Source organism: Crocuta crocuta, unplaced genomic scaffold (genome assembly GCF_008692635.1).
Source record: "Crocuta crocuta isolate KB4526 unplaced genomic scaffold, BGI_CrCroc_1.0 scaffold214, whole genome shotgun sequence".
NCBI lineage: Eukaryota > Metazoa > Chordata > Mammalia > Carnivora > Hyaenidae > Crocuta > Crocuta crocuta.
In genome coordinates, this window is record NW_027529999.1 from 1,114,754 (window position 1) to 1,115,376 (window position 623).

Below are 623 nucleotides of genomic sequence, written 5' to 3' on the forward strand. Positions count from 1 at the left end.
TTGCTTGAGGCCACACAGCTAGGCTTTGGGTGGAGGCGGGCCTTGAACACGGTGTAGTTTTCTGGAGTTTCAGGCTCCAAAACCCTAGGTCTGGTCTCTGAATTCATTTCCAAGCCCCCCTCCATCTGAGACACTCTAGAACCCACATGATCTATACCACACTCACACACACCACCACCACCATTTGCCAAGGCCTCTCTTGAAGCAATATACCTGTTCTCCTCTTGGGAACCAGATGAACAGAGCCTAGAGCCCTGGACTCAGCCTGGCCCACAGGGAAGCCCTCCTAGACTCGGCCCCTGCCCACCTTTGGCAGACCTTTCAAGCTCTTTCCAGTAAGGGGGGCGGCCACACCTCCGCCACCCACCCCCTTCCAGGTCCCTGAGGCCGGGTCTGCTGCAGCCATGATCCCTACCTCTTCAGCAACCCCACCAACCCCTGATGGTCCCCTCTGCCTCCCAGTTGGAAGCCCTGTGCTTCTGGAATGGAAGAGGGCTGCTCAGTGCTGCCCAGTCACCAGTTTTCAAAGATCACCAGCGTTTGTGACCGCTCCAGTGTCCAGGAGAACGTCTAACAAGCCCAGGAGTTCTGAAGAGGCAGACTGGGGGGGGGGGGGGCCAGGG